Source organism: Pelodiscus sinensis, chromosome 10 (assembly GCF_052426305.1).
Source record: "Pelodiscus sinensis isolate ZL-2025 chromosome 10, ASM5242630v1, whole genome shotgun sequence".
Lineage (NCBI taxonomy): Eukaryota > Metazoa > Chordata > Testudines > Trionychidae > Pelodiscus > Pelodiscus sinensis.
The window spans coordinates 15,360,410-15,383,996 of NC_143061.1; the positions used below are offsets into that span (position 1 = coordinate 15,360,410).

Genomic DNA, 23,587 nt, shown 5'->3' on the forward strand with positions numbered 1-23,587 from the left:
GGAGTGAGTGAGAAATGAAGCCCATGGTGTGTGTGTGGGGGGGGTCTCTTGAGGGGCACTGGCCAAAGGGCAGCACTGGATGCTGCTGGGTGGGTGAGAAATTAATCCGAGGGGAGGGGATCCCTCAGATCTGGGCACTGGTCCTGGGTTTGATACTGGATGATCCTGGAGGGGGGGTGAGAGATGCAGTCCATGGGAGGGGCTGCTGGTCAAGGGGGTGGTGCTGGAGGAGGGACTATAGAGGTGCCAGAAGGCTCAGGTAGTTGACTCATAGTTTCTCAAAAAAGATGGGAGAAAAGTTTGAGGTGTCACCTTGAAATCTCTTGCATTCAGTAGGGCCAGCCCCATTGATTGGCGCATCCCTCTACTCAGCTCTTGGATGAGAATTTGCAGACCCAGCAAGGGTATGTCTACACTACCCTCCTAATTCGAACTAGGAGGGTAATGTAGGCATACCGCACTTGCAAATGAAGCCTGGGATTTGAATTTCCCGGGCTTCATTTGCATAAGCCGGGCGCCGCCATTTTTAAATCCTGGCTAGTTCGAACCCCGTGCCGCGCGGCTACACGCGGCACGGAGTAGCTAGTTCGGATTAGGCTTCTAATCCGAACTAGCTGTACTCCTTGTGAAAGTAGGAGTACTGAAGCAGGGCTGGCAGGGGATGGGGAGAAGCAAATCGGCCGGTGTGGAGCGGGACTGAGTATCACCGAGTAACTGCAGCTAGTAACAAATATAAGTCAGCAGTATCCTTTTTAAGGCATGCAGGATATGCACAGTGTATGGTACTGCCCCCAAATCTTCCTTCTTTTACAGGTGTTTTTGGTAATAGAGTCAAAACAGCACAGAAAAATAGAGGAAACGCTTGTTTTAAGCATAGCTTAGATCCCTGCAAATAATTACAGGATTATAGGATGTACAGTATATAACTCCCCAAAACAATTGTCATTGGGCTTCAGGTCTGCTACCCATATCCCAACACAGGTCCCGTATTATGAACTAATAATGTCAATCATTGCGTGTGCCTGGCAATGTGATCTGAGGGAGAACACACTAGCTTAGAACAATAGTGACCTGGCATATTGTTCCCCCTCCTCAGTCTATAACTAGGAATTGAAAGACCAATGTCAGCACGGTCTTTCTATATAGGATATAGAAGGAAGGCTTATGGATTTCAGTCCCACAGAAACCTAGTGATTTTCCACTCCCCTCTTGCTGCCTCAGCTCCTGATGCTAGCTATTTTCCTCTGCAACTGCTCTGGGCTCTGGAGCCCTCCCCCCACAGTGGAGCAGGAGGAGTGGATAGAATGTAATGTTTCAAACCCCTCTAGGTTCCACCTGCCACTTAGGAGTCATACCCAGGTTGCAACCGAGGGAGCTGCAGCTACTGCAAAGTAAGTTTCCGCAGTTAAAGCTTCTAGTCAGGGTGACAATTCATTCATCTGCATGGAGAAGTTGTTTATATAAGGTTGGCGTAAGCTAACCGTGTCCCTTATGTAGGTACATTTCACTTTGATTTAGCTGGGCATGATGACCCTGAGGCTCTCCTCTTACAATATGGGCCCACCCTAAAGGAAAACTAGAGAAGCTCCTAGCTGTAATATAACAACCCACATCCTCTTTCTCCCCCCGCCGCTCACCCAACTCAAGAGGAGACTTGGGAAGAGGAAGCTTTTTTTCTTTCCAAATTTCCAGTCAAGCCTCGACAATAAATAACTAAACAAACTTTCTTCCAACCTGCCTCTTCTCCTCCCCATCAAATGTCTCGCCTACAGTGAAGTTCTCAGCCATTCCCTTGTTCCTTTCATTGCATAAAATCAGGCCCCACCTAATGCTGCCATCTCTCTGTGCACATCAAGAGGATTCCCCAAACTCTCTCCTACGCCTTCTCCCATCAGGGTGACTTAAGTGAAAATGACATTCACTAACTTAGAAGTGAAGGGGGAGCAGAAGTTGTCTTTCTGTCCATCCCCCTTTTTCTTTCTCTCTTGCTTTCTCTTTCCATCAATCCTTCCCCTTCCATTTCCATTCAAATCTCTCTTTCTTTTTCTCTGATTATTGCATTATCTCCCTGCTCCCATGCAGATTTCCCACCTTCATCCCTTCACACTTGTGTGGGTCTCCCACTACCTCTTTGTTCCTCCTTTGACTCTTTCACATTCCTTCTCACTGTCTATTCAACTGAACCTATGGTTGCCTACATTTGTCTGCCTCACCCTCCTTGCTGCCTTAGCTTCCCTTGTCATCCTCCTTTACTGTTCCCTGTACCACTTCTCCATACTCTGAAGCCAGCAAAGCAGGAGTTGTGGATAGAACATCATATTTCAAAGGTCTCTGGATTTTGCCTGTCCTGGCAGCTACACAGCTGATGCAGATGCTGTTTAGGGGCCATGCCCATGAGACAGCTCCAGGAGCAGCCCAGAGATAGCACCAGGCCTGCAGCTACTGTAATGTAAGTTTCCTGCGACATGGAATAAAATCATTCAGCTCCCTGGTTTGTAACAATCTGGTGCATTTATTGTTCTGTTTGAGAATTTCAGTCTGATTTGTTCTTGTGTATTTGTCCTTGTTAATTGTATTTTCTTTGTGCTTCCTCCATTTTACCTCTGACAATAAGGCTTTTTAGTGCAGAGGACTTAAGGGTTGGATCCAAACAGGACTCAAACTGATGTTTGATTTCTCTGTGTAACTTATTCTGAAATGTGGTGGGTTGGTTTTTTTTTTTTTAACAAATGGGTAGTACAAAGGCATTGGGTCAAATTTCAAAATTATGAGCCTTTCTCTATTTCCTCTTCTTTTTAATCTGTTGTCCTGAAAGTCCTGTTTATTTGATTTAGAAGAGGCAGGGCCTTAGTCTCTTTACGTGTACTCTAAATGCTGTATATACTTGCGGCACTCTATAAAGATTAATGACAACATATTACTAATTGTAGTTCGCCCACACAGATTTAAATGTGGGCAGCATTTAGTTTTTTGTCAAGGGAATGAGCAATACAAATGTTATTGTAAAAGTGTTTAACATATAAATTTGGGGGAGGTCAGGTTGGAAGGGAGCAAAGTTGTCATGTGGCCCTATTTATCTGTGAATCTCTCTGCCTGGGTCGACAGGATGGGTAATTCAATGTGGGTAAATGCTTGTACTCTATGCTGAGACAAGCTATCAGAGAAGTGATAGAATAGGGATGTTGGGTAAACATACTTTCCCTGGGGACTGTGTGCTAACAGGGCCCATTCCATCAATTTTGGCATGTTCCCATTGCAAAATACTGTCTTTTCATGGAGCAAGTTGTTGATGTATGAAGAAACCTCACATCCTGACTCGGTTGGGCTGACTCAGTTCCCCTTCAGTAAAATGGATGTAAGCAGGGGCTGAACTGCTGCTTGCTATCAGCCTGCTAAAAGGAGGGGTGGGTGTGCCCGCTGCAATTGTTTAGCTTTGCAAGGTAATTAACTGTTAACTGTTGATATGTAAATACAGCTCAGGAGAGAATACCAGATGTGGCTATGTAAACCCCATTCAGCCGGGGCTGATGGAGGGTCAGTGTTGGAATGGAATGTGGAGAATTGTAAATAATTTGGGACTGTTGTGGGGGTCACTAATCATGCTACCCATAAATGTGGGAACTGTAAAACATGCCACCAGTGCTTGCAGGAGAGACACCACCATCATGGTAAGAGGTCTCGGAGGAACAAGCCTCCCCCCTTCTAGAGTTGAGTGAACTGAGCTGGGGGAAGGGTTTAAGGGCTTGAGTCAGCCTGCTTCACACCTGCCAGGTGTAAGCTATAAGACTGGCCGAACCTGCCCCTTTTCCCCCTGGCTGTGTCTACACTGGCATGATTTTCCGCAAATGCTTTTAATGGAAAAGTTTTTCCGTTAAAAGCATTTGTGGAAAAGAGCGTCTAGATTGGCACGGATGTTTTTGCGCAAAAGCACTTTTTGCAGAAAAGCGTCTGTGTCAATCTAGATGCGGTTTTGCGCAAAAAAGCCCCAATCGCCATTTTTGCCATTGGGGCTTTTTTGCACAAAACAGTTTTTAGCTGTCTACACTGGCCCTCTTGTGTAAAAACATTTCCGGAAAAGGGCTTTTGCCTGAACGGGAACGTCAAAGCATTTGCACAAGAAGCTCTAATTTCGGATAGTAGAACGTCAGTGCTTTTGCAGAAAATCAAGTGGCCAGTGTAGACAGCTGGCAAGTTTTTGCACAAAAATGGTTGCTTTTGCAGAAAAACTTGCCAGTGTAAATGCAGCCCCTTTGTTTTAAGGACAGACCTAAAGCAGACTCCCTGAGGAGTCTTTTCTTTTGCTAGTCCAGGGGAAGTTGGATTCCTTTACCAGTCCAGCTGGTGGCTAAAGAGTTGAAATCATGGAGAGCTGAAATCACTGGTTTGGCTGAGAGCCAGACCTATTGCAGCCAGTGGAGTGGCGGCGACCAGCAGAGTGGCTGGTGGGAATCACTGGCTGGTGGCGTAATGTTGTGCGGAGCGGCGGCAGGCGAGGAGCGGTGACCAGCGGCGTGGAGCAGCGACCAGTGGCGTGGTGTGGAGCAGCAGCAGACGAGGAGCAGCGACTAGCGGCGGCAGCAAGTGAGGAGCGGCGGCAGGCATCCAGCAGAGCATCCAGTGGCGTGGGACGAGACAGCTGGTGGAGAATGGCGGAGTGTCGGAAGGTGCCCCCTATCTATCCCGCCACCCCCATTTCTACCCAGGTTGGGAGGTGAAACCCTGCGGGTGAATTTTGGGACTCTGGGTGGCACGGACCAGGGACAGAGACTTTTGGGGTGTCGGACTCTTTGGACTTCAGGTGATTCTTGGCTGGGGGGGCTTGGCTCATGTTTGGGTTATGAACTCTGTTTGTGGTGTTTCCCTCAAGTTAAGGCTGTATGACTTCTCTCTCTGTTTCATTAAATGTTTCTTTTCTACACTCAGACTCAGTGCTTGCGCGTGGGGAAGCATTGCCTCTCAGAGGCACCCAGGGGTGTGTGAATTTCCCAGATTACTGGGTGGGGGCTTGAGCTGGTTCTGTGTGAGATGGACCCCAAGATATTGAACCCAGCCCTGGTTACTGCCAGGCCTACCCGGCAGAAGGGTTACAGGGAGATAATACTTCCTTTCTCTGCTTTGTATATTTGGATTGCAAGCTTTGGGTGGCAGAATCTTACTGGTGTCAAGTATCAGACGGGTAGCCGTGTTAGTCTGAATCTGCAAAAGTGGCGAGGAGTCCTGTGGCACCTTATAGACTAACCGAAGTGTTGGAGCATAAGCTTTTGTGGGCAAAGACCCACTTCGTCAGATGCATGTCAGAAGTGGGTCTTTGCCCACGAAAGCTTATGCTCCAACACTTCAAAGACCCACTTCTGACATGAGTCTGACGAAGTGGGTCTTTGCCCACGAAAGCTTATGCTCCAACACTTCGGTTAGTCTATAAGGTGCCACAGGACTCCTTGCCACTTTTGCAGAATCTTACTGTGTGCATGTACTAGCCCAATGTAGCTCTGATCTTGGTTGGGGCCTCTATGCACTACAGGTTGATCCTCTCTGGTCTGGTCCATGTTGCTAGACCAGAAAGCCCCTGGATCAGAGAGCCTCAGGTGCAGAGGTTGCCAGTGGCAGGGAGCAGAGTTGGTTTTGTAGGCTGGCTGCCCACGGAGCCAATGGCCTGGGGGCAGGGAGGCCAGCAAGCAGGCCATGGGGTCAGTGGCTAGGAGTGGAGCCCAGACGGTGGTCTGGCAGCCTATGGGAGTCCCACCAGCTGGAGTGGAGCCAGCAGCCAGAGCAGGCTCAGTGGCCGGGAACAGAGCTCCATCAGTCAGAGTAAGATTGGCAGCTTGAGTGCAGCCAATGGCCAGGAGTAGAGCCTCACTAGCCAGAGCAGGGCCAGCAGCTCAAATGGGGCCAGTAGCTGAGAGTGGAGTCCCACCAGCCAGAATGGAGCCCCACAGCTGGAGCAGGGCTGGCAGTCCGAGCAGGACCAGTTGCCAGAAGCAGAGCCCTGACAATCAGAGCAATCTCAGCAGCCAGAGTGGGGCTAGAGGTTGGGGGGCCAGCATGCTGGCTGGAGATGGTGGCCAGAGGGGAGACCCGGGATAGCCTGGAGACCTGACTTCCCCTGGTTCAGCAAACACCCTTCTTTGGGACTGCTCAGGTCCTAAGACTGCCAGAGCAGGAAGGTCCAACCTGTACTGTGATGATAGATATATAAACCACACATAACTGCTCTTCACAAAAGTGGATTTAATATTGTTACACCCCTATCCTACAAGTGGTTCTGCATGGATGTATCCTTGTGCCTGTGCCAATCCAAATGCAGGATCAAGGTCTCAGTTGGAATTTTGGGAGGTGGGAGAATTCCTGCCAACGTTTCACTGCTGGAGAGAAGAGATGGAACATAAGACCATGCCAGTGAAAAGAATATATTTTTCACACATTTTGATTTTTATCTCATTGGGCTTCCTTTTTCTTGGTAAACTTAAAATATATTCTAAAGCTAATATCCAAACCCACAGTTCTCCAGTCTGTTTTAAACAGTTGGGAAAAGATAATCCAAAAATGAAATGTAACTTTTTTCCAGTGAAGTTTAAAGACTGCATGACAACTAATCTTAAAATATTGCCACTTAATGTCAGCTTGCTTACTGAAAGAATACACGATAAAGCCTCTTCAGTAATCACAGCTTGAAACAAACCAGAGCTTTCTTGGGCTAATGAGTGAAAATACATTTATTCATTTATAGGCTTTTCAATGACATTCATAATCCTAGAACCTTAGTGTTTCATAAGAATTAATAAATGTGTTCTTACAGCACCCTGCTGAAGAAGAGAAACATTGTTATCTCTCTCAGGCTGTGTCTAGACTGCAGGGTTTTTTCAAAAAAAGTAACCTTTTTTCAAAAAAACTTCACCTGTGTCTAGACTAATTAATTTCTTAAATTAAATTGAAAGACCGCGGCTTTTCTTTCGATGGCGGTACTCCTCATTTCAAGAGGAATAACGTCTTTTTTCAAAAGTGCTCTTTCGAAAAAAGGTGCTATGTAATGCAAACTGTGCTTTTTCGAAAGAGCATCCAGACTGCTTTTTCGAAAGTACTGATTGTAATCTAGACGCTCTTTTTCGAAAGAGGCTTTTTCGAAAGTATCTTTCAAAAAAGCCTCTTTTGAAAGAGGCTTGCAGTCTAGACGTAGCCTGAGGGCCAAAGAAATCATGTGACTTATCCAGTTACATAGGAAATCTGCAGCAGAGCTAAGTTAACACAGATTTCTTAGAGTGCTTCCACACAGCAGGGCTTAACTACAAATAAGGTATGCAAATTGAGCTACATCAATTGCATAGCTTATTTCAAAATAGCTTGTTTTGAAATTGGGAGCATCCACACTGCACTTATTTCAAAATAGAGCATTCTTCTTCCAACTACCCTTACTCCTCATACAATGAGGGTTACAGGTGATGGAGTAAGAAGTCCTCCAGCTTGATAGTATTGCAACATTATTTCAAAATAACTGTCTGCGGTGTAGATGCGGACTAAATTATTTCAAAATAATGTTGCTGTGTATACGTACCCAGGGCCGGATTAAGACCTTTAGAGGCCCTAAGCACTGAAAAGATTATGGTGCCCCCCCCCCCCCATATGTAATTCAAAATAAAAACAATACTATTCCGTAAAATCTCTTTTATTTTTTTTTTTTTTTTATTTTTTTTTGTGCCCCTGCTTTGCTGGAGCCCTAAGCACATGCTTAGTCTGCCTATTGGGTAATCCAACCCTGGATGTACCCTTAGTTCTTTCTCTAGTCCATTGCCTTAACCACAAAACTATCCTTCCTCATCTTGTACTGTACATCTAAACAATACAAATCATTACTCAGGCTCCAAAAAATCACAAGATTTTTAAAAATATAATGCATTTGCGGGCCTTTGGGTTTTTTGCCTACTAAATTCTGAGCCTTTATGTTACACTTGGGTCACATTTGTAAGCTTTTCTCTGACATCTGGAGGAGTGTTTTTCTTTTTTTAATGAAAGCTGAGTTTCTCACCTAGTCACATGCTTCCATGAAGCTGGGACCTCAGGAAGACCACAAAATATGGCTTGCCATAAAATCATCAGAGATGGCAACCCTGCTCGTTGTTATATTGTATACATTTTGTGTAAAAAATTACACTGCCACATCAAATTCGTTTTTTATCCTGTCCATAATGTACCTTGGTGTTTCTAATGCTTTCCAGCTTCTTTTGATCTCATGTGAATTCAGTGTCCTTGGGTTGCAAGATTGGGCACACATTATAACTAAGGAGTATGCATATATAACCTTTCTGCACATAATTTGATGATCACAGACTATAGCGTGATATTCAAGTTATCAACTATTACTTATAAAAAAGAAAAGCGTGTTTTATTAGGTCTGTGCTGTATAGTAGTTGCCCTGTAAAGATTTTACAGTTTTGCCTTTGCAACTAGATAACATTACTGGAGTATTCACAATATGTTCTAAAAAGGCAAGTGAAAGATTTGTATAGGCAATCACCACTTATACAGAAAGTGGGTTTTTTAAAAGCATTAACTTTGCCCCCATTCAAGTCAATGAGATTTTTGCCATTGATTTCAATGAAAGCAGAGTTAGAGCAACAATGATAAATTCGCACTTGGGGTATGTCTACACGACAGAGTTTTGTCGGAAAAATGGCTGGTTTTCTGACTAAACTTGAGGAACGTCCACACTGCAGTTGCGTTCTTCCACAAGAAAATCAAAAGAACAGAGGGGTTTTTCCGACACTGGTAATCCTCATTCAACGAGGAAGAAGCCTTTTTGCAAAAGAGCTCTTTCGCAAAAAGGCATGTGGACTGGGAAGAGGGAGTTCTTTCAGAAGAAGAGGAAAGAGGAAAAAGCACAGGTGCCCTGGTGGCCATTCCAACCATAGCAATCAAAGCTTACATGCTAGAGCACATCTGTTCAGTCTGGATACTCTCTTTCAAAAAAGCAAATCACTTTTTCGATGCGCTTTTGCAGTGTAGATGCTCTCTTTCGGAAGAAGTTTTTTCAAAAGATCTCTTCTGAAAAAAGCTTCTTCCAAAAGAAACCTGTGGTCTAGACGTAGCCTCACTGTGCAGTGGGTACAGTTATAAAAGTTTTAGTCGTTCTAACAGTATTACTGCAGTGTAAATATAGAATCTGATCGTGCAGACACTTATGCACACCTTTAACTTTAGGGAAGTCCATGGGCCTACTCATAGTTGTAAAAATCATGGACTTGTGTCTCGGGATGGTTACTTAGTACCATAGGAAATATCTGCTTGATGCAGTAATGTCTTATCTAACTATTTTTTTAAAAAAGACCAAATGTGCCCACTATAATTTGAACATTTTTTTAAAAAATCTTTCAGAATGTACAGTATATAAAAACCCTGTAAGCTTTAGGATCTTTTAGGCTCCTTAATCCTTCTGTAACTAGGCTACAGAGTAGCACTTAAGCTGCTGTGCTTTTGTCACTTCTTTGAAAATAATGGAACAACAGTTACAGTTGGAATTTAAAGAGAAACCAGAGTTTTGAAGCAAGCTCCTCTAAGAATTTCCTGTCTTTGTACTTAGTTTTCTTTTTCTTTTTCTTTTTATTTAATTCCAGCTTCCACTCAGATTATATTTGTTTAATGCTGGAAATGGCTAAGGGTTGAATTCGCAGTGGGTTTTTCATTTAGCTTTGCTACTGACAACCTCTACATTTATTGTATCTCTGTAGACACAGCCATTTGGAGAACAGCAAAGGATATTTCATTTAAAAAATAAATTCTCCCTGACCGACACTAAAGCAATTTCTTTAAACACAAGAGTATCAGGAAAAGATAAAGAACCGTGGGCTATATTTTCAGTGATAGTAAGACCTGTTTACACTTTCCACAACATAAGAGTGAACAAATATCCACTGTGGAGGCCCTGATGCAGTGCTGGCCAGTACTGCCCATAGGTCCTAGCACGTGGGAATAGGAGTGTGCTGGGGCAGAGAGGAAGGTGTGTTGCCCTGCATTAGCTGTCCCCTACTTTACAATGCCCACAGCAGACCTGAGGAGGCAGAATGTAAAATGTAGCAATAGGACTCTGAATAGTCTCAGAATAGAGGCAAATAATTATGGAAATCATCTGTAAACACTTGGAAAGTGGCAAGGTGATAGGGAACAGCCAGCATGGATTTGTAAAGAACAAATCATGTCAAACCAATCTGATAGCTTTCTTTAATAGGATAACGAGTCTTGTGGATAAGGGAGAAGCGGTGGATGTGGTATACTTAGACTTTAGTAAGGCGTTTGATACGGTCTCGCATGATAGTCTTATCAATAAACTAGGTAAATACAACTTAGATGGGGCTACTATAAGGTGGGTGCATAACTGGCTGGATAACTGTACTCAGAGAGTAGTTATTAATGGTTCACAATCCTGCTGGAAAGGCATAACAAGTGGGGTTCTGCGGGGGTCTGTTTTGGGATCGGCTCTGTTCAATATCTTCATCAATGATTCTGGGATGCATTAACAGGTGTGTTCGAGCTAGGTAGGCAAATGAGGACAATTGGAGTTGCAAATGAAGCCCGGGATTTAAATATCCCGGGCTTCATTTGCATCTTCCCGGACGCTGCCATTTTTAAATCCCCCTTAGTCCGTACTCGATGCCCGGGGCTACATGTGGCACGGAGTAGGTAGTTCGAATTAGGATCTTACCTGAGGTGTAATGGTAGTTCAAATTAGAGATCCTAATTCGAACTACCTACTCCATGCCGCATGTAGCCGTGGGCACGGAGTTCAGACTAAGGGGGATTTAAAAATGGTGGCGCCCGGAAAGATGCAAATGAAGCCCGGGGGTATTTAAATCCCGGGCTTCATTTGCAACTCCAGTTACCCTCATTTGCCTACCTAGCTCGAACTACCGAGCTAGTGTAGACATACCCATGCTTTGGCAACAACTGAGATACCTTGGTCCCAAATATAGCAACACCAAATGCTATCAGTTCTCCTGGCAGTTTTAAAATCATGTTGATACTGAGTGAGGGAACTAAAATAATTCCCTCTCAGCGGGCGTAATACTTTGAGTCACTTTATTGCAAGTTAATATTCAGGTTGCAACATTTTGAACCCATTGGAGCCTTGCAGAATTTTCTCAGGAAGGTCGTAAAATAAAGCATCACAGTAGTCTAACTTAAAGGTTACAAAAGCATGGACTACAGCATCAGCATTAGTCTGTGACAGCATTGGCTTTGTTCCAGCAGTAGTCTATGGAAGATAAAAGCAAGAACTAACCATATATTTAATATGATAAACACAAGTACAAGAGTCCATTACAGCCCCCATGTTTATTTATTTGTAACAAGCAGAAGGGATATTTACTTCAGCATTAATGCATGCATATATATAGTGTGTATTTGGTAGGAAGTACTCCAGTATAAATAGGGAGCCTACAATGCCATTTTATGTCAGACCTTCTTTAGATGTGAATGACCAAACCAAGATGACTGCAGTACCCAGAAAGGAGAGACAAAAGAACTAAAATTCTTGTAAGGTTGTAATCTTAAAATCCATTGTGACAAAAAATAATGCATTGAAGGTAATAGATACTGCTAAAGCAAGAGCATGGAGATCAAAAAGAGATCATCATGAAAGTCATTTGTTGTTATGAACTAAAGAAACTGAATTAAGGCAAAAAATAGAACCCAACCCACTGGTAAAATAGCAAATAAGTTTCAAAAGTAAGAAAGCTGTCTCAGGGTATGTCTACACTACAGCGCTAATTCGAACTAACTTAGTTCGAATTAGTTAGTTCAAATTAGCTTAGTCCGAATTAACGCATCTAGAAATAAAAACTAGTTCGAATTAGCGTTTTGCTAATTTGAACTATCGCGTCCACATTAAGTGGACCCTAAACCGGGGTTAAGGATGGCCGGAAGCAGTGCCGGCAGGGCATCAGAGGAGGACTTAGAGCGTGGAGCTGCTGCCTCAGGCTAGCCGAGGGCTGTGCTTAAAGGGTCCCGACCCCCACCCCGGACAGACAGTTCTCAGGGGAGGACTGCTTGCAAAGTACCCACACTGGGCACATCACAACACTCGGCCATCAGACCGGCTGCACTTGCCGCAGGCTGCCATCTGGGGAGAGGGGGCAATTGGGGGGCTGCAGGAGAGCTTCCACCCCCAGAAGCCCGCAGAGCCAGCCCAGTCCTCCCCATCGAGGGCGCGTACCCCATTCCTCCCTCACCTCCTTCCACTTACCCTTCCCTAGCCCCTCTTCTTGATGTACAAAATAAAGGACAATTGTGTTCAAAAATGGAATCTGTCTTTATTGAACAAAACTGGGGAAGACTGGGAAAAGGTGGGAGAGGGGAAGAGAGAGGCTGGGAGAGGGGAGGGCAACTACAATGATCAGGGGCTGGGAACAGGTCCCATATGAAGAGAGGCTAAAGAGACTGGGACTTTTCAGCTTAGAAAAGAGGAGACGGAAGGGGGACAGGATAGAGGTCTCTAAAAGCAGGAGTTGGGTGGAGATGGTGCATACAGTCTTCATGAGTTCCCATAAAGAAGGACTAGAGGACACCAAAGGAAAGGAATGGGTAGCAGGCTTCAAACTAGTAACAGAAAGTTGTTCTTCACAAAGCAAAGAGTCAACCTGTGGAACTCCTTGCTGCAGGAGGCTGTGAAGGCTAGAGCTAGAACAGAGTTTAAAGGGAAGTGAGAACAAGTCATGGAGGTTGGGTCCATGGAGTGGTATTAGCCAGGGGGTAGGAGTAGTGTCCCTACCCAAGGTTTGTGGAAGGCTGGAGAGGGATGGCACGAGACAAATGGCTTGGTCACTGTCTTCGGTCCATCCCCTCCAGGGTCTGTAGGGTTGGCAGCTGTCGGCAGACAGGCTACTGGGCTAGATGGACCTTTGGTCTGACCCAGGAAGGCCATTGTAAGCTCAGGGCTCAGAGTCGGGGGTCTCAGTGGACCCCCTTGATTTTCATGCACACCTGCTCCTGGGTGGCCAGGCTGGCTGCTCTCCTGCCCTAGCCGGCCACTTTCCTGTGCCTAGTGCGGACGTCATGGATGAGGTCCACGATGTCCGCACTAGCCCAGGCGTGTGCCCGCCTCTTGCGGTCCCGGGCAAGCTCCCGGGAGCCGCCAGCCTGGTCCCGGGAAGAGGGGGAGGGCTGGGGGGCATCGGGTGGCTGGCTCGAGCTGTACCAGGTGCAGGGTCTGCTGGCTGGGTGCTGGCAGGCTTGCACCTGGCACAGGCACCGTAGCTAGCCCGTGCCCCTTTAAGGGGTCCGGGGCCGGGAGGGGGGTAGACGAGTTTCTCTGGTGTTGGCCAGAGTGGCCACCAGGGAAACCTGGGGAGGGCTAGCCTCCCACTAGTTCGAATTAAGGGGCTACACACCCCTTAATTCGAACTAGCTAGTTCGAATTAGGCTTAATCCTCATGGAATGAGGATTACCTAGTTCGAACTAAGCGCTCCGTTAGTTCTAATTAAATTCGAACTAACGGAGCGCTAGTGTAGCGCCTATGAAAGTTAGTTCGAACTAACGTCCGTTAGTTCAAACTAACTTTGTAGCGTAGACATACCCTCAGAGACCAGCTTGTGATTGTTCTAGGAAGACACCGTAATCTAGCATCAAAAGCTGCAGGCTAATGAAAGAAAATAAAAAGAAATACTGAACTAAAGTCTGCAAAAAAGGTAGCAATTTTCTTAGTTCTTTACAAAGTGACCTCAATCCATAAGCAAGAAAAAATAAAATATAGACCAAATCTTTAGGGAGGCATTAGCTCTAAAGTTAAGGCTGAGTTTTGTACTCAAAGAATGGATTCTAATTCCTTATTATGAATGGGAAATATAGTGTATCCTCCCCCAAATTACAGCATTTATTTTATGAGCACAGAATGAATTTTCTGTTAATTTACAATTAAATCCATTGTGTTAAAATCAAATTTTAAATTGGTAGTTTAAGACATTTGACAGCCTGTGTCACATATTGTTTTTATCCCAAATGATATACAGAGTGACCCATGCTCTTCGAAAATTTCAGGTAGTTAAAACTCACTGAAATCTTTTAAGATCATAGGTTGTCATTAAGCTAAGTTATTATTATAGACCAATAGACAGGGCCAAATCAATAACTCAGATCACTGTTCAGTGGTGCTACTGGGCCTTAAAGAGCAACTCAATTAATCATCATATTTCTCTCCAACTAATTAGTATACTGCAATTCTGTTAGTTGAAATAAGTCATTGGAGTGAAGGAGAGGAGTCTACACAATTAATAATTCTCATTGATCTTAAAATGTCTGTGGTTACATGTAAGCAAACGAGGGACAGAATCACCAGCACATGCTGAATGGTTTGTGTTGTTTCATTCATACAAAATAGCTATAAACCTGGTGCTCAGTTAAAGTGAGAGCTACCAAAATCTGTAGGGGGGAGGGAGGAGTAAGAGAAGGGGAGGGGCGTCTACACAGCAGGGGTGTCTTAACATCAATTGCATAGCTTATTTCATAATAGCTTATTTCAAATCTGGGAGCGTCTACACAGCATTTATTTCGAAATAGAGCACTCTTCCTCCAACTTCCCTTAGGGCACATCTACACATCACCCTGAAGTCGAAATAAGATACGCAAATTGAGCTACGCACATTAAGAATCTTATTTCAATTGAATTTTGAAATCGTCTATTTCAAAATTTGGCATGTCTACACAGTGCCAAATTTTGAAATAATATGCTATTTCAAGACATCCCTTAACCCTCATGGAATGAGGGTTACCAGGATGCTAAATTAGTGTTCCTGTTTTTATGAAAAATATTTTGAAATAACAGGCAGCTTGTGTAGATGCGGGATAGCTATTTTAGGATACTGGAGATATCCCAAAATAGACCCGCAGTGTAGATGTACCCTTACTCCTCATACAATGAAGTTTACAGGAGTCAGAAGAAGAAATCCTCCAGCTTTACAATATTTCAACACTACTTTGAAATAACCACCTGCTGTGTAGACATGGACTAAGTTATTTCAAAATAATGTTGCTGTGTAGACGTACCCAGAGAGAAAAAGAGAATGCTTCAGCTGTTTTGTTTACTCCAAAGGGATGCAGAGCAGCCAGACAAATCTGCCCTAAGGATTAAAATACAAAAAGTAATGTAAAAGGTTGATATCCAGTGTGATAAACTCATTAGAGATATCATAACTCTTTAGGTCTCTCATTTAGCATTCACAAAATAAAATAAAATAAAATAAAATAAGAAATTCCTGTGGAAAAGCTACTTTAAAATGGAGTTAAGGTTGAGAGTATGTTATGGTATTTTAAGGGCAAAAATTCACATCACAATACAAGCAGTCCCCGGGTTACGTACAAGATATGGACTGTAGGTTTGTTCTTAAGTTGAATCTGTATGTAAGTCAAAACTGGCGTCCAGATTCAGCCGCTGCTGAAACCGATCAGTTTCAACAGTGGCTGAATCTGGACGCCAGTTCTGACTTACATACAGATTCAACTTAAGAACCCCAGGCATCCCCAAGTCAGCTGCTGCTGAAACTGATCAGCGGCTGATTCCAGGAAGCCCTGGGCAGGGGCTTCCTGTAGTCAGCCACTGGTCAGTTTCAGCAGCAGCTGACTTGGGGATGCCTGGGGCAGAGCAGCTGGGGTGCTGCTGGGTTGGTCCAGTAGCCCCGCCGCCCAAGCTGCTCTGCCCCAGGCGTCCTGATTCAGCCGCTGCTGAAACTGACCAGCAGTGGCTGAATCAGGACGCCTGGGGCAGAGCAGCTGGGGTGCTGCCGGGTTGGTCCAGTAGCACCCAGAGCGGCGCTACAGGACCAACCAGCAGTGCCCCAGCTGCTGTACCACAGGCATCTGGAGCACACTGTGCTTTTTCAAAAGAGAGCATCTAGACTCTGTCGAAAAAGCAGCTTGCTTTGTCGACAGAACTGGCTGTAGTCTAGACGCTCTTTGTCAACAGCAGCTTCGTCGACAGTATCTGTCGACAAAGCCTCTGTTGACAAAAGCCTGTAGTCTAGACGTACCCTTTGTCTGCTTACTGGGCTCTTAGAAGACATTTATGGGTAAATTAGAGCTAAATAACAGCATAGAACATTGGATTTGTGGCTGTAAACAAAATGTATGGGGCCATGAAAACCTGGTCAAATCCATAAGTGGATATTCAGCTAACCAAAATCATGCTGGACCACAGATCAGGGGCGCCATGTCAAATTTTGTAGGGAGGGGCTGACCTGTGCATGCCATGATGGCGCGTGGGGTGGGAAGAGAGTGAGAGTATAAGGATGGTGGACTGACAAAAGAGGCTTCAGCAGTGTTACTGAACATGCTCAATAAAAGCCAACCACCACAATGGGGAGTCGGGGGGACCAACCCCATCTTCCCTCCCATGCACATACACATCATCTCTATCCAGGGACTACTAAGGCACTGGAAAACTATTTTTGGCAGACAACTTAGCAATTAGCTAGCAGGAGCACTGTATCTACTGCCTATATAAAAGAAAGAAAATTAAATAAATATTAGACCCACTCTGCTCTAACACTAACATATTCTGACATCCTGTGGCAAGTCACTTAAGGGATACTGATTAGCCTTAAAATTTTTATATATATTCTTACTTTGTTACTCACTCTGTGGAGAGAGAGAGAGAGAAAGACCCTGTCAGGATACCTAGACTCTATTTTAGCTCTGGAAGGGGAGTGGATCTAGTGAGTTATAGCGGGGGGCAGATACATTTTAGCTCTATATAAGAATATCAGAATATCGATACTGGGTCAGACCAATGGTTCTTCTAGCCCTGTATCCTGTCTTCCAACGGTGGCCAATGTCAGGTGATTCAGAAGCAATAAACATGAAATCATCAGGATCCATCCCCTGTCACCTATTTTGTTTTAAATCTGCTACCTATAAATTTAATTGGATCATCTTCTCGTGTTATGTTAGTGAAGGAATGAATAATGTTTCCTTATTTTATTTTTCCATACCAGGCATGATTTTCTAGACCTCTAACATATCCCAACACCCTTTAGTCCAGGCATGTCAAACTGGTGTTTGGCGGGCCTCATGCAGCCCGACTGAAATTTTTTGTGGCCCGCCAGTACATTTTTATAAAGGAATAAAGTGCAGCCCGCTGGCCGCTTGGAGCATGTGGCCAAGTGAAGATCACAGCCAGCTGGGCTGCTCTGCACCACAGTGACTGCTCACAGCCAGAGCTGCTCTGTGCATGGTGCCCAGCACATGCTCACAGCTGGCCACTGTGCTCGCACCACCCCAGTGCACCTGAGGAAGAAATATGTGGGAGCGGCAACGGTGACTCCAGGACCCAGGCATTAGGTTTGGTGGAGCTGGGTGTGCCTGGCTGTGGAGGTAGAGGGATTCATTAGGTTGGGGGGCCTGGATGTGGGGGAGGAAGGAGGCATTGGGTTGGGGGGCCCTGGCTCTGGGGGAGGAGGAGGGGTTAGGTTGGGGGGGCTGGGAGTGCCTGGCTCTGGGGGAGGGAGGAAGCATTAGGTTGGGGGTGCCTGGCTCTGGGGGAGTGGTGGGGACTGGATTAGAACAGGGGTATGGGAGTGCCTGTCTCTGGAGGAGAGGAGAGGGTTATTTTGTTAATATTTTGTTATTTATTTATTTATTCCCAAATAAAATCACAAAATGTATATTAATTTTATATCAATAAATATGTCAAATTTTTGCAATTGCATGAATAATTGTGTTTATACAAAAGCTCAAACTTACAAAGTATCTGACATTTTCACAGAAGCCTGTTCTATTTGATTAACCACGGTCTATACTTGTTTTTATTTTAACAAAACAAGTTATGTATCATATAAAAAATTTAAAAGTACCTTAAATTTATAAAATATTTTTTAATTTAAATATATGAGCAAATAACAATTTTACACATCAAATTAGTGTATTATATTAAAACAAGACCTGTACAAGTACTATAAAATATACTTAAAACATAATCTATAATAATAAATAATTACGACTTTCTGGTAAAGTACATTTTCATTGGTGGCCCTGAAAGCTATCACTTTTCCTTTGTGTGGCCCTCAGTAGCCTTCAAGTTTGACATACCCAAAATGACTAAAGCAGGCATGTCTACACTACCACCCTAGTTTGAACTAGGGTGGTAATGTAGGCAACTGGAGTTGCAAATGAAGCCTGGGATTTGAATTTCCCGGGCTTCATTTGCATATTGCCGGGCGCCGCCATTTTTAAATGTCCGCTAGTGCAGACTCCGTGCCCCGCGGCTACACGCGGCACGGACTAGGTAGTTCGGATTAGGCTTCCTATTCCGAACTACCGTTACTCCTCGTGGAACAGGATGCCTAATCCGAACTACCTAGTCCATGCCGCATGTAGCCACGGGGCACGGAATCTGCACTAGCGCTGCACTGCCCTTGTGTTGCCCAGTCACCCAATTTTGCGAGATTCTTTTGTAACTCTTTGCAATCAGCTTTTGGGTTAGTCACTGTTTACGCTTTATTCAAGAATATTTATGAGAAGTTTAAAAGCAGTGGTCCAAATGCAGATCCTCACAGCACAACACTTATTCCTACTCCCCCCTATCTTTTAAGTGGAGTACCCAATAATGTTATCATGATGATCTAACGATCCTTCATTTCCCTGAAAAACCAGCCTTTTGTTATTCTGTCACCCTGTTTCCCTCTTTTTATAACAAACCCACTGCCCCAAAGGCAAAGCTGCAAGCAGCTCAAACTCTGTTGCATTTAAGAAGTGCTTATAGAGTCAGGACATGAACTTTAAGCAGACCTCTAATATGAAATCCAGGGGTTCAAACTCAGGGGGGCTACTGCACCTCCTAGCCCTCCATACATGGTGCCCTTTGCCACAGATGTTGCCAGAAGAGGGAGTGCCAAACTAGAGAGGTTCAGCATATAGTAAAATGGAAATGCTAATATTTAACTTCATACCTAATAGAGGATTCAGCCTGACTGAAGTATTGCCTTACCTCAGTTCACCCAGGTTTTGAAAGGAGCAGTTGGGGCTGCACTGGGGATTAATTAGATTATATTAGAATAGGGCTTTAAAAATAAAGAGCTCTCTGCCTGTTCTGGGTAAGACAATAGTATATTTGCTACTAGGGTATATTGTTCAAGTAAACACTGAGGTCCTCTTCTTATTATGTGTTGTTTTCATCAAGTAGTACTCAGAGGCCTCAGTTAAGATCGGGCACCTTTGTGTTTGCTGCTGCTGCTTCTAAATCTAATTGCTCTTTGCCACCACTAAATTTAAAGTGAAGTGTATTTATTGCTGCAGGAAGGAGCAATCATCTTTTCCATCATCAGGATGACTCCTCCCTCCCCCCTACGAGCACTTGCAGTCTTCCCTAGCGTATAGCCCATATAATAAAGCTGTGCATCGGGGCTCAGTGTTAGACCTTGCTCTTTAATTGCTATAAGAAAAATGAATTATTAGTGCAGACCGTGGCACGTGAGTAAATGTCTGTGGGTTTTGAGAATAGACGTCTCCACTTTACCTTGATGTTTATTTTTTGATAAATGTCTTGTCATCTTGATGAGGAACCTGAGTCGTGTAACCATCACTCACTGCAATGACACCTGAGCCTAGCGATTGGCTTGAAAGTTTCGGCGATTCAAATCCCTGTAGCACTGCATTTCTTTTCTTTTCGTGGCATCACGAAATTCCAGGTTGTGGGTGTGCATTTTGATTTCACATGCATGAATGCTTCAGTGCCTGATCACTTTGATTCTTATTAGCCAGCTTAACTCGAGCAGAAGAATTCCAATACCTGTCTTTAAAGATCACCTGAGCAGAAGTTTCTGGATAAATTGTATTGTTCAGTGCACTGAAGTTCTGTGCAGCTATCTTGTCAGAAAACAATTGAATTCTGTAGACTGAAGTACAAAGATTATGGTTATGCTACAATTTGCTCCTTCTGTTCTATGAGTAATGAGAGGCAATTGGTGAGGGGGTACCTGAGGACCACCAGCCCCGTAACCTACCCCAGACCAGGGAAAGTTCTGCCTCTCCTCACCCTTGCACTGCCCCAACCTGCCTCTTCCCCCAACATAGGTGGCCTGGGGGACTAACAGAGACAGAGCTCCAGCACTGGCAGCAGGGGTCTAGTCCCCTGCGCTCACCTGTGGTGGCAGGGGAAGTGAAGCAATATGGTCCCCAGGGCCAGCCCACAACATTTTGGCACCTGAGGCTGGGAGCTCAAGTGATGCCCCCATGTCCCCTTGCTTGTGCCAAAACTTTGAAAGGTTTCTTGTGCCCTCCTTCCTCAAGCACAGCACTCCACAATCTCTGTGCATCTAGAGCAGAGAGAATACATATGCACCAGCAGCAGACACAATTTTCTACACTCTGGGTCCTAGTGGCGCCTCCCCACCCCCACACACAGTCTGGCACCTGAGGTGGCCGCCTCAGTTCGCCTCATGGTAGGGCCGGTCCTGATGGCCCCAGCTCCCTTTGCATTCCCAGCTGCATCACTCTGCTTCCTGCCAGGGAGTACATGGGCGGTCCTGCCCCACCCATGGAGTGGCATGGCTGGGAGAGCAGTGCAAGCTGGAGCTCTTCTGCCACTGCCAATGAGTGCGGGAGGGCAGACCCCTGCTGCAGGACTTTGTACTAGGGAGGACTAGTGGTCCCCGGGCACCCCCTCACCAGTTGCCTCTGCATTCCTCATAGAAAAGAATGAGCAAACTGTGGCATAACCATAATCCTTGTACTTCAGTCTACAGAATTCAGTTGTTTTCTGACAAGTTAGCTGAAAGAACTTCAGTGCACTGAACACTACAATTTATCTCCTGCAAACTGCTGCCTGGCTGCTTCTGTCATGGCATTTGAGGGGCATGTGACCCTCACCCATTGCCCTTGGAGGAAAAGGAATCACTAGTTTCCCTTTTCTCACGTATGTGTGCAAGAAACTCCAGGTCAATTCCAAAATTGGTTAAATTAACCTAAATATAGTCGCCAATTTATACCAGCAGAGGATTTGGCCTGACTTTTTAAGATTTCTGAATTCTCATGTAGAGACTGGGATCCACATAGACACTTTCTGCAACATTTTCTCAGTTGTGAAACAGTTTACACTTTTCACTTTTATACATCTGCTGCTCTGTGCACTTGATTTTGCTCTGCTGTTTTTGCTGTTCTTCTTTCTACTTTAAATACAAAAGTTACAAAGCACAGTGTTGTCTTCAAGTCATCATTGTCAAGTCCAAGTCGAGTCTCAAGTCACTACAGTTCAAGTCCCAAGTCAAGTCTCAAGTCTTAATTTAAAAAATGTCAAGTCACTTTTGTACAAGCCATCAATATCAGCATTTTCGGACAATTTTTTCACCAAGTCAATTTAACAAAATTAGCAAGTCTCAAGTCGAGTCTCAAGTCACAAACAATGAACCCAAGTGGAGTCTCAAGGCGAGTCACCTACACGACTTAAGTCAGACTTGAGTTCAAGTGATGGGACTCGAGTCAACAACTCTGCAAAGCAACCAAAACAAAACAGAGCAGTGAAACAGTATAGACCAAAAATGAAGTTTAGAATTAACTAAATGTAGTCAAGGAGACCTATGCAGTGAATGAAGATAATATGGGAGGATATTTTGGAAAAAAGAATACCCATCCAACAGCTAAAAGTGGCTCTTGTATTTATGGGTGTGGGCCAGTTCTTCTTTCTCACACCCCTTCTTCTGAGTTCCTTTGCATCTTTTCTTCTCCCTCCCCCTTTGTTTTCATTCCATGAGTGCTCTTTTTGTCTCCTGTCTTCCATTCTCTTTTCTTTTGCTTGTCTGTTTTTTATTATATATATCTAAGGCTCATTCTGTAAGTAATAAACCTTTCCATGTGTCCCAGTGGGAAACTCCCCCCCCCCCCTCATCCCAGTTTCTTCATAATTGTATTGATCTTTCAAGTAAACGTATAACCTTCACACAAATATTGCATCTTGGTTTTGTGGCTTTCATTACTGGATGTTCTTTAGCTAACTCTACAGAATCACAATATATTTTGTAAAGATTACACATGATTTGAACTGATCCTATTATTAATCAGACATGTTAGTTCTCACCGGTACTGGTACAAATTTGGGGGGCTTTTTTTTTAATCTTTGATCAAGGGCTATATAGACATGTAAGGTGTTACCCAGATCAAAGGGTGGTCCATATAATGTATCAACCCAAACATAACTGCAGGAGTCAGACACAGACACTCCTCTGAGCTCCAGTTCTTATCTTGCTCTTTCCTTGCTCTGTGGAATAGTAATTAACCACTGCACAATACCAGCTGGTTCATCTTCTATGGCCAGTGAATAGAAACCTGTACATTTTCTTTAAAAACCCTTTTTATATTGTTTTTGGCCTCCTAACATGATTAGAAAATATCACAGAACTCACCTTCCCTGCAGTAGAAAAAAACCCCTAAGTAAGATCTCTGGAGGTCTTAGCTTCACCTTCCCAGCTCCTAGACATGAGAAAAAATGTCATGATTTAAGGATTCCCCTGAACTTATTTCTCTGTTTGTACCCTATTCATACACATTTTCCCTTGTTTCTCACACAGAGAACTGATGTTTTTCATGGACCTCTCCTAGTTTCTGTTCTCTCCTTCCCATGTTGGCTGTTAAATCCATGTTTTTTTATTTCTACTTTCTCTCCCCTTCATCCCTGACTTTCCCCTGTGTGTATCTATGGCTATGAAATTGTACTGCTCTGCTCCTGCTTTGTTGAACTGCTGGCCCATTCTGGAAAGGCAGGCCTGGTCTCAAATCTCACTCAGGCACTATACTATCCAATACTCACAATACTGGTCACAGCTCCCAAGGGGCCACATGTGGTTCCTCACAGCTTTGTGGACTTCTCCCTACTAGCACTGTCCCCTGCCACTCCCATTGGCTGTGGTTCTCTTGCTCACCCCACTGTTGGGGGAGAAGGGGAGAGAGCCCTGAGCCTCACTGGCTAGATCAAAGAAAACAACAGGCCAGATCTAGCCCACGGGCCATAGGTTTCCCACGCCTGGTTCTAGGTAATGCTTGAGTCTTTCCCCAGTGTAGGGAACTGGATTAGATGAACTTACAAAGGTCTCCTCCAGTCCTTCATGTCAATGATTCTTCTGGATGGCCCCAGAAGAAAATGAACATGACAGCCATGATGGTAAAGTTCACTCTTTCCAGTCCATGAATCCGACTGCTACTACCCCAGGTAAAGAATGTCTAAGAACATATAGCACCCTCCTACTGCTAACATTGAGTCATCTGAAACATATTTTAATGATCTTAGCTATAAACATTTCTTTTCATTTCTAGAATCTTTCAGTTCATTGTCCTGTCAGCCTATGACTTTAGCAAGAGCCTTGAAGACTCTTTATCCCAGTTCTTTTAACCCAAACAATCTGGACTATTTTACTTCAACTTTTGCTGACTTTCGTAATCAATTTTATTAAAGTGGCTGACATGGACATTTGTTACCTTGGACAACTTAGAACGTAGGCCTCTCCATACAACAGTGCCTTGAGACTTAGTTGTCCTATGAACATCAAGTATTTCTGTGTAAAGTGTTCTTATACCTGGTGTCAGTCCCGGGATATTAGAGAAACAAAGTGGGTAAGGTGATATCTT

General features: G+C 44.3%; 1 protein-coding gene across 1 annotated transcript in view; it reads left to right on the forward strand.

The window, feature by feature from the left end:
- The first annotated feature begins 1,348 nt into the window (after positions 1 to 1,348).
- SPATA16 (spermatogenesis associated 16) overlaps positions 1,349 to 23,587 on the forward strand; it is a 162,023-nt gene continuing 139,784 nt past the window's right edge. Inside the window, exon 1 of the mRNA XM_025190469.3 lies at positions 1,349 to 1,391. The gene's annotated coding sequence lies outside the window, so the exon portion shown is untranslated. The remainder of the gene's footprint in view (positions 1,392 to 23,587) is intronic.